Below are 16855 nucleotides of genomic sequence, written 5' to 3'. Positions count from 1 at the left end.
CTGGACGGCGGGACAAAGGGAGGAGGGAAGAAGGGATACAAAAAGGAAAGGAGGTGTAGATACAGGGAAACACGAAGGAGAAACAGGAGGTCGCAAGTGATAAATTAGGCATGGAGGGGAAGAGATAGGTGCAAGAGAGATGAGAGAAGAAAAAGAAATAAAAAACAGTTAAAGGGAAGCAAGAAATTAAGGGAAACATGAAGTGGGAGAAAAAAAAAAGTGAGATCCAGAAAGGGCAAGGTGGCAAACGACTTGAAAACAGACAGACGGAGCAGGGGCTTGGAGGTTGTTCGGCGGCTGACGGTGAGGCCCCAGGGCTCGTGGCAGGCCTGTCTACATGCGACTTGCAGGAAGCAGAGGGTCATCGTTGTTTGACACAGCACCGCCACAGGAAACGGGCTCTGGCACAGGAAAGAAATACAATACAGGGCTTTCATAAAGCTACAGCCCGCCTGGGAGCTCAGTGTGCTAAAATACTCAAACAACCTGGCTTGTTCAGAAGACATAACTGTCACTGTATTCCTGCTGTTGAGTGTCAGGTTTGACACGCTAGATGGATATATGAAAAATGACGAGGACGTTTTCAAACAAGCCAACATCTATTTTCTGCAAAAAAACAAAAAAGATAACAAATGTATAACGACTGATAAGTCAAGAGATATGTGAATTTTTTTCCAAAAATTGAATTTCCTTTCTCTGTAGTACATTAGCAAGTTGCAAACCTTTGCGTCAGTAACCCTCCAAAGTACTTATCTTGCTTGATACATCTGCTACATCAGTGCCGTTAAGAGCCCCCAACATGTGGGTGCACTTCAATGGACAAACTAAAATGTAGGTGTGTTTGATTTGTTTATGTTGGTGCACCTTTCTTGCTATTTGGCCCTGTGATCTTTTAGACGGTATATGTTGTCAAGTGCTGCTTTCATGTGTCCTCTTATCCCCCTCGTACTGCACAGGGGGCTTTGAACTAGCATGCAGGTTGCAGTATAAAACACCCACCCACCAGGTCACAAGTACCACCACCACATTCACAACCACAACTCAGGGGGATTACTAATCTGAGAGCATCAAAGGGGTAAATTTCCCGGGAAACACGCACATACATGCACTTGCAGACATTGTTATTTTTTAATAACTGTGTTTTCTGAGAGGAGCTATGCAGGCAGCTTTACACGAGAATAAGATCTTAGTAAGTGAGGGCTGTTGGGTTTGTTTCTGCAACCTTCAAGTCTTTAAGTGCCATTAAGGGTGAAAATTTCAGCTGCAAAATAATTCCTTTGTTTTGAGGTGAAAAAGGATTTTCCTCCTTCCAGATTTCTTATTTTCGGTCATATTTGTTATGCTTCAGATCATCACACAAATTGTAATATTTGTTGCATAAATACAAATACAAAATACAGTTTTTAAATGATGATTTTATTTATTAAAAGGAAATAAACCTACCTGGCTCTTTGTGAACAAATCTTTGCCTCCTAAACCAAATAACTGGTCGTGCTACCTTTGGCAGCAAGAACTGCAATTAAGCATTTGTGATAACTGGCAATGCGTCTTTTACATGGCTGTGCAGGAATTTTGGTCTCTTCTTTGCAGAACTGTCGTAATTAACCTCAGTGAACTTCAGCTTCATGTACAAACTGATGTCCAGAAATCAGGATTTTTTTGGAGAGAGCAGAATTCATGCGTCCATCAATTACATCAAGTCGTCCAGGTCCTGAAGCAGCAAAGCAGCCCCAGCTCATCACACTACCACCACCATGTTTGACTGATCTTTTTATTGAATGCTGTATAGTTTTACTCCAGAGGTGACGGGATCAAAAATTCCAAGAAGTTTAACTTTAGTCTCATGAGTGCACAGAATACTTTCCCAAAGGTCTTTGGGCTCTTCAGAAAGTTTCTTTTTACCTTTATGTTCTTTTTGGTCGGCAATGATTTTCACCTTGGAGCTGTACCGTGGATCCCATTTTTGTCTAATCTCATTCTTATTGTTGAATCATGAACTCTGACTGAAACTGAGGTAAATGGTGTATTTAGTTATTTTTCAGGTTGTTTTTTTTTTAACCTAGACGAGTCATTGATGCTCTCCTGGAGTAACTTCGTAGGCCAGTCACTCCTGGGTTCACCACTATTCCAAGTTCTTCTTCATTTGTAAATAATGACTGTCATGGTGGTCCACCTGAGTGTCAAAGTCTTAGAAATGACTTTGTACTGCAAACCTTTCCCGACTGATAGATGTCAATGACTGTCACACAGGGCCAAGTTGGTTTGGAAATCTTTCATCGTTTTAATAAATAAAAGTCACCATTTAAAAACTGCAAATTACCTCTGTAATTACAAAATGCAGTTATCTGTAGTTATCTCTGTCTTAAAATCTTTGACACAGTTTCCAGCCTACAGTTAAAAATAATAAACGTAAACATACATTTAGATTATATTCCATATGTCACATACACCAGTAATAAAAAGGATACAGGATGGACATGAGATGTGGTTCCTAGGGGTTCCCAGCATTGCATTGCAATATTTTACATATCAATATTTTATTAACACAGGGACACCAAATGCTGATATCTTTTTATATAAACTGGAAATACAACGTTTTTAGTACTATAATAATAAAATTAATTACCTTTTAACTCTACCAGCAGATGCTATTGAGTTTTTCTAGTGAGTGCAGCAGAGGTGACATGAGGTCAGTGTATGGAAGGAAGAAAGATGGAGGCTTTGGAGAAAGAAATTTGAAAAAAGTGCTGTCCAGGTTTAAATCACAAACCTGTGGAACGAATGAGATAGACATGTCACGTGGGATTTGCAAGAAGTGTCATATGAAAGCAACCTTTATACTACAAAATGAAGGTTTATCTTACGTCCTGCCATCCTAAGCTAACGTTAGCCAGTCACAGCAAAGCTAATGTTAAATCAACCGAGAAACCAACCAATACTGGACACACTTAGCTTGACAAAGCTACCTTACACTTCAGAGTGAAAATAACAATCCATCAACTGCATTTAGGCAAATTTAATAAAATGTTGTGGGAAATACGTTTTTTCCCACTGGAACAATCAAATGCAGGTATGTGACACAGCTGCACCAGCACAGCCGTACCCGGGCTAACGAAAACCTGAGCAAACCCTGAGTACAGCAGGAAGAGCTGCATTAAATTGTGACATGTGAACATACTGTGCGTTCATATCTCACAGAAAACTAGAGACTAAATACTTTTAATAGTATCATAACTCACACATTTTTGCTTCCACTTAAGTTAAATTTTGAAGAGTTGAACAGTTCACTTTCTCAGGTTTACCATAGGTTTTAGTAACAGTGTTGGTCAGTGTGTGTGTGTTTGATAATCCCATTTTGAAGGAATAAAAATTACTGAAGTGAGAGGAACAGAACAAAGTTTACATAAATTTCACCTGAAAAAAACAAAACAAAACAAAAAACGGCAATACATTGCAATATGTCACAATCATGTAGACACCATGCAAAAACCAACCCGGTCCAGAATTTTAGTTTTTTTATATTAAAATTTTCCTCTAACTAGACTCTGAATAGAAGCCATATTTCTGTCTTTATTTTCTATAAATGTTTAATGTGAAGATGTCAGGTGTATATTCCACAAATTATTGTGGTTTAGTGACTATTATGTATAATAGATAGTCACTTGTAGCACGTTCATAAACGCTTACGCTTCTGATAAAATCTCCACAAGGTTTTCAAGAAACTGACACTTCATCACAGTCCACACCACGTTATCGCCAAAGTCTGCAGCATCACCAAAGGTGACTGTCCAGATTCCACCTGTAGGAGTTTGTGGCTGTGCTAAGCACGGTGGTTTTACCCTCATATTTGAGAGTTGTGCTGGATGAGTATTTAGGGGAAAATAGTGCACTGGTTAATTGCAGTTTATTCATCAAAAACTGTTCAGTAAACTACATTATTCAGACGTACTTTTGAGAAATATTTGCAGACAATGACCTAAAGACATTGGAAATAATCGTCATTGCTTGACTGTTTTTGTGCATAGTCCTCATCTTTCACATGCTTCATCACATATGTTGTTGTAATACTCTGCATTAAAGTGCTATAGTATTGTACTGTGAGTTAAGTATCATTATAAGGTGATTCCCACCTCTATTGCGTTCACAGACCCCTGGCTCGATTTCAGTGAACCAATATTGTGATAAATGCTCAGCTCAAGGCTCTTACAGGTGATGTCATAGTAGCTTAATCCATCTATTATACACAGGATTCACAGAATTTTAGCACATACAGCATAGTGAACTTTATGCCATGTGTAGATGATAGTTACACATAAGTGAACCCATGCAACATTATTCTGTGGAAGAAGAGAGCAGTCTTTTGTTTAGTCCAGCCCATAACTTTCCATTTCGTCTTTACAGGTGGATGTTGATGAATTTCGAAGTGTGTATCGACTAATTAGTCTGCTAAATTGCCCACTTCTTGTCCTACGTCAACTTTTAATGGGCTTGTCACATTGTCTTCATGCACTCTTTGATATGACACAGACCTCTGCTCTTGTGGTGGAACGGACTGATACATCTAACTTAGTAGAACTGCAGATTTCAAAACATTACACATAATCATCACATAATCAGTTAAAGTAAAAACATTCATGGGAGAAGCTTTAAATAGCATCTGATTAATCTTTATTTCTGTAGGATAGATGGATACATGAGCATTGCCCCCTGCTTCACACAGCAGTCACCATTAAGTGCCATGCTTAAGGGAAATTTAACAGACTGCAGTTAAAAATGAGCATAGGTCCCTGCAGTTCAAACCTGTGCGGTGACAGGACGATGACCATGACTTGTGTTTTGCATTCCAGCGCGACATGCTTCGCAGCAACTCTTTCACACTGCAGTTTTGCCTTTGAATGCCATGCTTAAGATAACATTTAGCAGATTTTTAAGGTTTCACTCGAGATGTAAGTCAGTTGGAGACAAGACAGAGCAGGAGAGCCTGCGCTTCACAGCACGCTAATGAAACTCAGTCACACACATCTGAACACATTTGAACAAATACACTGAAAAAAGAAAGAAAGAAGCACGCATGCGTGCACATTAACAGTAGCGGCAAAAAACGTCCCAGTGTTCCTGCGTTACGATTAAATCTTCAGGACACAGCTGACGTTTTCTTCTTTGAGGATTTATGGTAATTACAAAGGACAAGGTTCTTTCTCCAAGCTGGATTTAAATGACTGCCAAAAACAAAGAGGGATTTTCTGAAGGCTCAAATAACTCTTGAGTCTGTTTATTCGTCGTGTTTAAAAATAAAACTCCAACCATTTCTTTTGGCTTCGTGTTTACTCTGTGGTATCTGAGCAAATGGACTAATGTGAACTATGTGATGAAATGAGATGTCAAAATGACAGCCCGGCCTGTTGTCACACAGGTTAACACTCAAGAAGCTGTGGTCGGGGAGCCATACATAACTATTTATTTTTCTGCAGGTGTGTGTGTGTGTGTTCATACGTGCATGCATGGGTGTGTTTGTGTATATGTAAGTGCATGATGGATATAAAGTGCTAGCAGCCTCATGTGTTTGGGTGTTTGTGCATTTGTACATGTATGTGCTGTTGGTCATAAATGTGTGTGTGTGTTGCTGCAGCTCCTTCTGGGCTGGCTTGTGTTTATCTTGGCCCGATCCCAGACCTTCATCACTTCTCTGCCGATAGCTCCATTCCTCCATCCCTCTGTCCCTCCGGCTATTTACAAGTCTACCGCAGACTGCTTTTCCCTGCGTGCCAACATCCAATCCTTTTTATACCCTCTCCTCTCCATGCTGTCGTCATTTGCTCTGTCTCATATTTTTTTGTGTCCCAACGTCGGTCTGAAAAAAGGGAAGCAAAAAAACCCCCAAAACCCCTTCTCTCGCTGTGTGCCAAAATAGATTGAATGATGGCCAAGTGTGTGTCCATCTCCACCCTTTCCTCATTCTTTCCTTTGTGTTATTGGTTGTTCGTGTTTTGATTTGTGTTGCACTGGAGCACAGTCTTATGAATAAAAGTGACGACAGTGTGATGAAAGTGTGACAGCGATCCAACTGAAACTCAAACAGACTTCAGCCGTGATTAATTCAGTCGGTTACACCTGTGCTCTTCCGACTGTCATGTCAGAATCTCTTCGGTGAAATGGACAGTTTTTAACAGACTGTATTAATATTAAATCTCACAGAGTCCCTAAATCTGCCCCTGATGAGAATCACTGTTTGTAGTTTTCTTTAGTATGTTTTACTTTGAAGTAAACTGGGAATTGTAGTCTGATTTGTGAACTCTTTAGGCGTTAAAAAGGAGTTGTGGGACACTCACGTTTTACTGTGAGAAGGTTGTATTTAGGGCTGCCACAAACGATTATTTTGATAGTCGACTAATCAGATCATGCATCCATTGGACGTAAAACGTACAGCTTATTGCACCAGCATCTGCTCTTATATAACTATCATTAGCTTACAGCTTTAAGTGTTTAAGGTATGTGCCAACTAAAAATAAGGACAAGATGATAGTTTATTAAATTTTAATGAAATTTGCAGATTGTTTGGGTGAAGTTTAATAAACTCCTTGCTATCTAAAATATAACAGGACATCGGAGTATATTCTCCAGCATCTCACACTTCTGATAATCAGTTGTCTGCTTGACGTTTGTTCAGTTGTGTAAAAACTATAACTTTGATCTCAGCCAAACCGATTTACTCAGAAACAAATAAAATACTGAAAAAAAGCCAAACAATAACATTTTTAAGTTATCTAAGTGACTTATATTACATGTTTAACCTGAGTAGCGAAAGACGGCGGTGGGTTTGAAAACAATTTGCCAGGAGTCCGGTGTTCTCACGGGCTCTAGTGAGCCTTGCCCCCGGCTAGCTATCGAGCTAGTGGGTAGGGATGGGTACCGGTATCCGGTGCCATGATGGCACGGATTCTGACATAAACGGTAGTAACCAGACCGAAAAGCAGCGCACATTTCGGTGCTTTTTTTTTCCTGAGATGTCACACACTTTGGATTCTAGCCAATCATTTTATCTTTGCAAGCGCAGTAGGCGGGCCCACGTACGTATGTTCTTTTAGAGCAGAGCTACAGATTAAAAATGCCCAAGGCAAAGCGGTCAAAAGTCTGGCTGTACTTCACAGCAAAATATGCAAACTCAGCAGCCTGCAACAAGTGCTTTAAGCTTATACTGTGATACTGTCAAAGGAGGTAACTCCTCGAATCTGATGAAACACCTGGCGACGCATAGCAGGGTTTTTTTAATGCCGAGAAATGCGCCGTATTTGATAGCTTGCTGCGAGACCTCACACCGTGCACATCTACTGCGGGTGTGGTGCCTGTTATCGGACCCGGAGTTAGCAACATCCCCCCAAAACCCGAAGAGGAGAGTCCTGGCCCCTAGCCCTGCCAGTGTAGCAGAAATGATGACGGATGATGATGCGTGAGTAGCTTAATGTTGTTCGTGTGTAATTTACGTTGAGTAGGCTAACCACGTTATTACATTAATGCATGTAAGGTGAACTAGCAAACACCATCGTAGTTACATGCGGCTGTCTTATTGTTTGATGGCAGATACTCCCTTCACCCTGGCCAAAAAGGCTAAAATGACCAAAGAAAAAGTGGAAAACAGCTAAACATGAGAGGTTTTTAGACAAAGTTTGTGTTTTGTTTCCATTGATTAAGCACTGCTTCCAGCCAAGAGTGATGCCATAAATCCCCTATATCTGCAGAAAAGGCTAACATTGTTATCTTTTTACAAAAAACAGCTAAACATGAGAGGTTTTAGAACAAAGTGTGTGTTCTCCATTCTTAGATAATAATAAATAACAAAAGAGAAAAAGGGGGAAAAATTAGCTAAAATTATTTTTAATCTCTGCTAAATACAATTAGTTAAAAGGAATTTAGACAACAATTGACAAATGGTTTGAGATCATATGCAAAGGTCTACTAGGAGTAAATCCTACCATCATGAAAAAACTTATGGACTATTTTGGCATCTTGTTTTTAAGGAATTATCTAAATTACGGTTCGAGCACCGTTTAAGCACTGGCACCGTTTCAAAAGTACCAGTTTGGTACTGGTATCGGATAAAACCTAAACGATACCCATCCCTACTAGTGGGTAACAGACGTCTCCGAAAACGTCGGAGTGCTTTTGAAAATATGTGGTGTCTTGATAAACTGAGCAGATATTTGAGGTTTACACAGCTACATTCTCGCCTGAAAATATGTTAAACGTTTATTTTGTGACCCAGAAAGAATAATAAGAGTAATATTAAAACTAACTAGCTGCCGCCATTGTTGGAAACTGAGCTGGGCTGCGCTATGAATTCTGGGACAGAGCTACTTCTTCTTCGGGGTTTAACGGCAGCTGGCATCCTTGAACATGCAGTGCTGCCATCTTCTGTTTCAGTCCGTTATTACACTCTTAAATCCTACTACTTATTCCTGCGTCTTTTGTGATCTTACAAAGCTTCAAACGACGCGTTGACTTTTAAATCAGTCGTCGACGATTTTGATAGTCGACGTAATCGTGACTAGTCGACTAATCGTGGCAGCCCTAGTTGTATTTTGATGTAACACGTCCTTTCAGTGAAATGACCTAATGTTGTGACTAAAACAAAAATGAGGCAATATTTTAGCACGTGGCACGATTACATAAAAAGTCTATGCAAAGACTGAAGCAAATTTGTGCCGGATGACCAAATATGGTGACAAAATTTACTTGACGCCTTGTCGTGAAAGTGTGTAAACTGAGAGCTTCACGTGGACTGTGGATTCTCCTGACAGCGTAACATTAAGACATAGAAAACAAGCCAGTCATGTTGTTGTTTGTGTACAGCTAGTGTGATATTTTTCAAGAACAAAAACAGGTGAGGGCATAGAGACAAGTTTGAAAAACCACAATCCTAAGATCTGAAAAGGCTGCTGTTGCTAAATTCTGGTTGTTGCTCTTTGGAAGGAAGTAGTTTTGCTATTTGCTGGTGTGAAAGTTTCTGGGTGGTGAAATGGGTGTTGCAAGTATGCAACATAAATCTTTGAATGTTTGTTTTCATGTGGTATTTGGTTGGGTTCAGTCAGCAGAAATAGATGATTTAGTTTTACCCACTAAATCTAAGCGTGGTTAGGTGGAGGTAAAAAAAAATATATAAAAGAATGTAAAGATGGCTTGGTCATGTTTAGGGGTCTGAATTGCTTGGTTAGTTTTTGGAAAAGATCACAGTTTGGGTTAAAATGCAAAGCTTACAACTATATTTTCAACCTGAGATTTTGCATGCACTTCTATGTACAGCCACTAGAGGTCTCCTACATTATCTGTGTCTGTTTATCACTGCAGTTAATAACAACAGCCTGCTGAGTCAGCTAGGAGGTAGCGCCGCGCACCTACTGCTGGTATGTATGGGATGGGCGACAACTGATACTGACCATCGCATTTGAATCGAGTGGTTCCTCACTTTCTTTCAAATCTTGGTATGACTACATTAATACCCACCAACTAAACATGACCCAAAACCACCTCGGAGGCGCTTTGCCCTTGTCAGCTCTTATTGACTGCTTGCTGACAGCACCACGGCATCAAAGGGACTTTTACTGAAACTCATACACACACAGTTATGATCTTGCTAGTAGGCAAAGCTGTCTCATTCCCATGGATTTCCCTGGGAAGTCGCCCTAATTCTGTTGTGCTTGCGGTTTCTGCAAGGTATACTGCAGCATTCCTCCGCCGTGTGTTCATCTAAACAGAGCTAGTTAAAAAAGACGCGCAGCGGCTCGGGCTACACAGTTGTGGCAGGGCTCCTGTGGGTGGTTCCTATCTGACAGAGGGCTCAGAAAGTCTTGGGTTTCCTACGCATGTCAAGATAGGTTAGCTGTTCCCAGTGTCGGTCCACTCTGAGGCCCCGGTGGGCTATCAGTCACAGTGGGTCCTCCCTACTCTCTTTCCCCGCGTCCACACCCTCCTCCCACACACCACCTTGCCTGCACTGACGCACAGGCCGTCCTCTGGCTGTCATCCTAAGTTTAGTTGTCAGTTTTCGATGTCTCTTCTCCCTTACGTTCCCCTCTGTCTCACTCTTTGTCTTCCACTAAGATCACGATGTGTCAAAATACAGTCCAGACACATCATCTTCAATTTACACTTGCATTGAAGCAGACTCCTGCTGTGATCTAACACTCTGCACTTTGCTGTTGGGTAGGTTTCGAAGACACACTGATTCATTTTTTGTTTTCCCAGAAACATAATCTTTGCATATTGTGCAGCTCAAGCTAAAAACAAAAACTAAACACCAGCTTTACTCACCGTCTTCTCTGTGGTGTCATCTTATTCGAGAGATCGCCAGGAAGCGAGAAGGAGACAGCCCAGTCCTGCTATCCCACCTGTCTGCGCATCAACACATAAATAATCACACCACTTCCAGGTTTTCCTAGCTCGTTAGCATCCCGCGCTACACAAGCTTACAACACTTTTGCTTAATTGTGAATGCAGGCAGTTTGTGAGTCAAAACTAAAATAACTTTATGCAAAGGAAAAATAAACTGACAGGGATTTTTCCTGAGAGGAAACCTTTAGTTTACTATATGACATGTTTCTTAATAGTGCTAAAGTGTTCAGTGTTCTTTAAATAAACAATGTGGAGTTTTGCATAGTGGGGCATGAAAGAATGCAGGAGTCTCACTGCCCCCTCGCACAGATGTCAGCAATTTGGCTGCCTTGTGTATTTTGGATGTTGAAAAAAAAAGGAACATTTCAAAGTAAACGAAAGAAGGAAAGTCTTATCCGCCTGGCAGCTGCACTCTGGACCAAATTGCTTTCAGCTGATGCGCTGCAGCTCAAACTTGCTTGGGTAATGTCAAGTGATGCATTGCAATACTGAGAAAACAACACAGACAAAAAATAAATAAGGAAAAAGAAACGCTGGAAAGTTCCACTGCTTATTCAGGCAGAGCCCAGAAACGCCCAACATGCAGACATGCTTGTGAACAATTTTGTTTTCCGTGTTTAATTTTTTCCTTGTTAAAATTTTTTTAAATTAATTTGTATTTAGTGATCTCGAGTAGAAACATTAGAAGTGCTGCACATACCCAGTGCAAATAGAAGGATATAAATACATATCTAAATAAGAGCGGGGGCACCGTTTTTCTTTGTCAGTGAACAATGAAAGAAATCAAATATCAACTTTTGCACATGAAAACTACATTCAGAAATTACATATAGTTTAAAATAACCACATGAAAAAAATTAATGGATCAAGTTTTGCATTCGCCTCAAACACACATCGTAGAACTGGACGTGATGATGATGATAATGTAATCGACCTCAAATGCAGCACATTGTGTAACTCCATGCTGGCATCTCTACCTGCTCGACAAACAAAGACTGGATTCCTGCACAAACTAACAAACGGGCAAAGAAATTAAAGGGAGAATTAAGCATCATGCAAGATGTGCCCTTTCTGCATGCTGGCATGTTTTGCAAAGATGCACAAATATTACATCTTCCAGCACATCAATAAAACCCTCAAACAAAAATGCAATGAAAATACACATTGGATTTAGATATTTTACTCCCAAACGAAAACAAACACACAGAGACACACACAGAATAAATCAAATGATATTTTGGGGATTTTAAAGCTAACAGCTGGAGATCATTGAATTTTCCATGTTAGGGGTCATTTGTAGTGCAAGCTCGATTGTTTTTGGCAGTTTACCCGATCTGTGAATTGAAGACTTTATTTTCTATATTTTATGGAAGTGTAACATTTTTGTTTTATTTTTCTGAGTTTAGTGTACTTTTGGATATATTTATCAGTTTTCCTTTGATGATGTGTAGGAGGAATGATTTATTTAAAAAAATCCTTTGATCAAAATGTAGGTGTTAGGAAATAATGAATAAATGTTTCATAGCAACAGTAAATATTACCCACTGTTTAAAGACAATTTTTAAGAGTGAATTCATTCATTTATGCACAAGTGCTACACTTACTGTTTCACTGTTGTATTCATAATTACAGTGAATCACATAAGTCTGGCTATTTATTTATCATACATAATAAATACTACTAAATAATTATGTATTTATTTGCATTCATATATAAATAGAACTGACATATTTTTAGAAATGAAATCAGTTTTTTTAATGTATTTGCGTGTTTTTGCACTTTGATAACATGTTTACACTTATCACAGTTATATTTTGTCTTTACCATCTTATTCAGCGAAAACAGGGTTTCAGAATTTTTAGTAGTGTTTTAAGCAATTAGATTTTTTTATTTTAAAGTGGGAAAATCACATATGTAGAAAAGGACTGATGGGAGAGAATGAGTTGCTTACAAACAGCTTGACCTAGAGACACTGACATTATCCATTCAGTAACAAATACCACTGTGGGTGTGGAGCTTGACTCTCTGATGGCAGGGCCAGAAAGAAAGAAATCTACTCCAAGTCAGGAACAGCACTGGGAATCCTCCCCACACCCTCTCCATGATGTGTTGGACAGTTAGAGGAGCACGATCAGCAACCACAGGAAATGATTCCTAATACCTGTGAGCATCAAATTTTACAACTCCCTGTAACACCTGGACTATTTACACTTGCCATAGCTAGTATATGTTGTACACAGTATTTTTTTGTTGTTGTTCTATTGTTGGCTTTTCATTAATATGTTATATATATGTGCGCTATTTTGTTATTTTTATCTATCATTCTTTGTTTTAACATGTTAAATTGCACCTTGAATGGGGCACCTTAAACACATTTTATATATATGGTTTAGATTTTTCCATCTTCGTATTTTTAATCTTCCACATTGATTTTGTAATTGATTGTCTGTAACCAAGCAACCCAAAAATCCAGACTTTTTCCCCCTGTCTTTCTGTCAGCAGAAACAACTTTAGATTTTTACCATTTTTAATTTGAAACATGAAAGACATGAAACATTGACACTATCCAAGGATATCTGGTTCATCTCAGCACTCTAGCCCTGACAAAATATTTCCCCCATTGAGAGTCACCACCCAAACACATCCTTGACTCTTTGTGCAAATAACAAATCACTTTAAAAAAAGGAGGGGGGGGGGGGGTTGGAAACCTTGGTCCTAGTAAACCAAACCAAGCAGATCGGTCTGAGCTATATTGTGTGACAAGAACACAGCAGGTTCACTTGCTCTCTCACAGCCCCAGCTCTGTTTACATTCTCCTGGAACGGGGATCTGGAAGTGTTTGGCTCGGCTCTGCACTCACTGGGAACTATCAGACAATTCACATTTTAAACTATTTTGATATCAGCTCTGTAGAGAGTTGCTGTTTCCCTGAGAACACGACCTGCCTCTGGGCTCTGGGGCCTGCTACACCGCCAGAAGAATAAACAGTAAGAGCGAGAGAGGAGGGTGGGGAAAAAACAGAGAGGCTGATGGGAAGAGAGAGAGTGCGCACTGTGGATATATTTCTATAGAAAAAAAAAACAAATATTAAAAAATATAATCTTATGAATGGAGACAACAGTGTGAATACAACATGCAGATATTGGTGACTTATTGAAAAAAACACAGAATTAGCATAATAGAGGTTTTCTGTTGAGTAGCTGGTTCTTATGTTGAGGTTAAAGGTGATGGAGTAAGAGGGGAAACCTTCAGCCTGTGTTAATTAGGTAAGTAGTTGTGCTTTAGCCTGCACATACATCGCCCAAAGCAGTTTGTGGATATGTTTATGTGCACTTATAGCGGGGGGAAAAATAACAGAGGGTACTCACCACCATCACCAGTGTAAAAAGTATCTCAGGATAAATCATGTCAATGGATGGGGCACTGTAATGTGTAATGTGTGGTTACACTGAAGGAAATGTAATGAGTTCTTCTAAAAGTGTGACTGAATATTACTGGAAACATCTGGGACAAAGCTAGCAGACTATAAAAGAATAATATGAAAATGTTACATAGGCTATTAAACAATTAACTCTCTGAGGTCTAGGTCATATGCCCAACATAGCCCCATATATAAGGCTAAACCAAAATCTTTGTTTAAGTTTCATAAATCTTATAATAGCCACACATTAAAAAAATCTGTCTGCATTTAAATTAAATAACCTGCAGTGGTGAACCTATTTTAAACTATATCATTTACATTTAAAATGTTCAATACATTTATAAAATGCAGACATATGAGCTTTGGCACAGAATAAACCATGGTTTTTAAAAGTAAAGAGTATATAAGGTCACTTAGACCAGCTACAGGATTAAGGATGTGGATTTATAACACAGATTCCATCATATATATCTCATCTGCTCCTTTTCTGCCTAATAAGTAAAGCCCCTTTTCATGCATTTAATACATGATGATGACATTAAGCTGTTTCTTAAACTGTTTAGTACTATGTTCTTTGATTGTATGGTGTTGGTACAACCTTATTGTGCCAGAGGCTTCTTCCTGTTAAAAGCAAGTTTTGCCTTCCCACCGTTGCCAAGTGCTTTCTCTTAGAGGGTTGTGTGAATGTTGTTGGTTTTTTTTAATAACATAGGGTCTTTACCATGCAATATTAAGCAGCTTATGAATTGAACTAAATAATAACATGACATAACTCAATGATATAATAGTTATCATTATTATATTGATCATTATTAATAACTTTGAGGCACTGAACAGTTTTATAGTCTTTATTATGCTAATGAAATGGATTTGCTTAAAACACAGAAATGCTTTAAATATACTTGCGTGAAACAATAGATAGGTAACTATTATATCTGTCATTGTCTGAGAGTTTCAGGAACAAATTAACTTGCTTATTCCTGTGCAGCTGTGTTTTGTTGTCCCAGATGTTGAAGCACTCTCCCCTTTACAACACTGCATAATTTAAAAAATGAATAACGAACCAGAAATCCAGGCAGGAACTGTCTGCGTCGAAGTGCCTGTGTATCCTTAAATGCTATTAAAGCTGACACACACACATTGCTAATTGTAAGTCAGCAGTGTGGCTCATATGTGTCACTTATTTCCTTTGAAACTGTGATTTACAGTGTATGCTGTAATTTCATGTGACAGACTGAACAAAAACCAAATGCCACAAGCTGTTTTATAAAGTGTTTGTGTTGCTTTCTTTGCCTTTTGTCTTTCCCATTTCAGCACTTCAGAATAAGTAGGCCTACTTAAAACAACCTTCGAGCCAATCAGCAACCCCAACTTCTCCCCTTCAGGTTTGAATGACCTATTAGCCAAATGTGTTTATTCAGTGTTTAGTCACTATTACCCTCGGTATGATCCCTGCACTAAAGGGCTAATGGCTGAAAATTTCCCCCCAGCCTGACTTCAACGTAAAATAATTGATCGCATGTGAGCGCAACTGGCACGCGTTCCCTCTTGTTTTCCTAAAGAGGTGATATCATGCGGTCAGGCTGCTTGTTCGTCACCAAGATAGTGTGATTGCTTCCGGTACTGCAGAAAGAAAGATGGGAGATGGATGAGAGGGCAATGTGGTTCTCAGTGAGGATTTACTGCTGCAGTAAATCACACATCAAATTATTTGGTGTTATCGTTTAAAGGCTGACAAGCACACAAAAAAAGCCCCTCTGGAGCAAAGCCAAAGTCAGAACATGATTTGTTTTGCAAGCTGTGTTTTAAATGCTCTGTCATTACATCGGCAGGAAATTGTCCTTCATCAAAAAACAAACTTTTGTAGTTTTTATCTTTTGAAGATAAATTTTCAGCTGCAGGGATTTATTGTTGTTGTTTTTTTTTCCTGAAACGTAATGTCAGATAAAGATTTAGCCAGTCAGAGCTTCCCTTTTTAAAGGCAATTATTAACATTTTTGTTTTAGCCTAGGTTATTTAATTATTTCTGTCCCCATTCAGCCAGATATTTCTTCAGTGGTTCTTCTGTTTATATCCCCTGGTTAATATCTGGCCTATCCTTTATCAGTAGGGATCATACTGATGCAATTATAACGTAGCCTTACTTTGCACTTGTAGTGAAATTAGAAGTTGTAAATGTGTGTTTTTGTGGTAAACCTCAGATATCGTGTAAATGGCCTGTATTTATATAGCGCTTTTACTAGTCCCTAAGGACCCCAAAGCGCTTTACATATCCAGTCATCCACCCATTCACGCACACATTCACACACTGGAGCGGACAAGCTGCTGTCTCTGGGGTTAGAGGGTGAAGCGGCCCCTGAAAGAGCCGTCTCTTTAATTTTAAGCTTGTAGATATGTATGTGTTTGTATTTGCAATTATTTATTGTGTGCATCCCATGTTGTACAACCCAAAGTGTGGCTGTGTCCACAAAGTGAAGGGACATGTGTGTCAGTGTGCCTTGGCTGCCAGTTTGTGTTTGTCTGTATGCTGGTGTGTGTGTGCGTGTGTCCTATATGTTACATTTACCTAAACTGCTGCTCTGTCGTTTTCCTGCTTCATTTTGACAAATTTGCGTTTCCAGGAAGTCTCTGAGGTCAGAGCAGCATCTGTTGCTAATTAGGTGCATGATGCAGCCGTGAGCACCGGCGTGCACACACTCACACAACACACACATACATGATGCAGGAGCTGCCCTGTATGGGTTACTGAGGAGCTGACAGCCAATCAGACGTAAAGCCGTGTTTAAAGTTCCTAAAGTGACGTTAAAGAAAAGTCCATGACTAGACGTTCAGGTAAGATGCGATGTGGTGTGTGCTAAACCTTTAGAAAATAATTTAAGCATTATGGCCTTTAAAATAATAGATGTGTCTAATGCTTATTGCATGTAATATTTAAGATGATGTAATGTGAGTGTCGGGGCACATGGCTGCACTCTGAGAGTGGTTTAGCTTTTCTTCCCCCTGTTGCCAAGTGCTTGCTCATAGTGGATCATTGAATTTATATATATT

Source organism: Neolamprologus multifasciatus, chromosome 7 (genome assembly GCF_963576455.1).
Source record: "Neolamprologus multifasciatus chromosome 7, fNeoMul1.2, whole genome shotgun sequence".
NCBI lineage: Eukaryota > Metazoa > Chordata > Actinopteri > Cichliformes > Cichlidae > Neolamprologus > Neolamprologus multifasciatus.
Note: the sequence above shows the minus strand (reverse complement) of the source record.